Source organism: Coenobita brevimanus, unplaced genomic scaffold, assembly GCF_032717465.1.
Source record: "Coenobita brevimanus isolate Jiangsu-jjx unplaced genomic scaffold, ASM3271746v2 jjx.HiC_scaffold_2569, whole genome shotgun sequence".
Taxonomy (NCBI): Eukaryota; Metazoa; Arthropoda; class Malacostraca; order Decapoda; family Coenobitidae; genus Coenobita; species Coenobita brevimanus.
In genome coordinates this window covers 59658-60293 of record NW_027643510.1, presented here as the reverse complement: position 1 = coordinate 60293, position 636 = coordinate 59658, and positions in this window count along the sequence as shown.

Here is a 636-nt window from a genome sequence, read left to right as displayed (position 1 = left end):
ATCACAAAGGGGATAAACAAGATTGGGAGTCTGTAGGGGAAATATTACTATAAATAAGACAGGGTGCGGATAGCGACACTTGACACAGTCACCTGGTCACGGCGACACTCACACTCAGGCGACTTTGATGAATGGTCGTGGAGAAGGAAGACGTGTTTCTGAGCTCTCCTCTAGATGCAGGGTTGCCTCACCGGCGTTAGCTTTTTCCTTTTACTCGCCACTAGGGCGTTTTTCAATAAAGTTAGGTTAGCTAGACCTCATTTTCCTCCCTGGCCTTAGTAGATATAGTAGGTGTCTATATCTAATTACTGAGATTGCCTTTGCTTACTCACCTCTGGAGTGTACCCCCCACTGATCGCTCTGGGGTGAGTGACACACAGGCGCGTCCTCCCGAGAGTGGTTTGAGAGGGTAATCTCAGACTAGGTGTGTTTTCTCCGGGCAATTTCTCCCTTGGTTGTTTTTCTCTTTCTTCCCACTTCCCCCGTGAATGGCGGACGCTACTACTGCCTCCCCCCGCCCCCTTCAGGGAGGGAGGTAGTCCTGACCGACCCCCGACTGCTGCACGGACGGACTGACCCCAGACTGAACGGCCCTAGACACGTACCCGTCTTGACATTAACATACACAACGCCGAG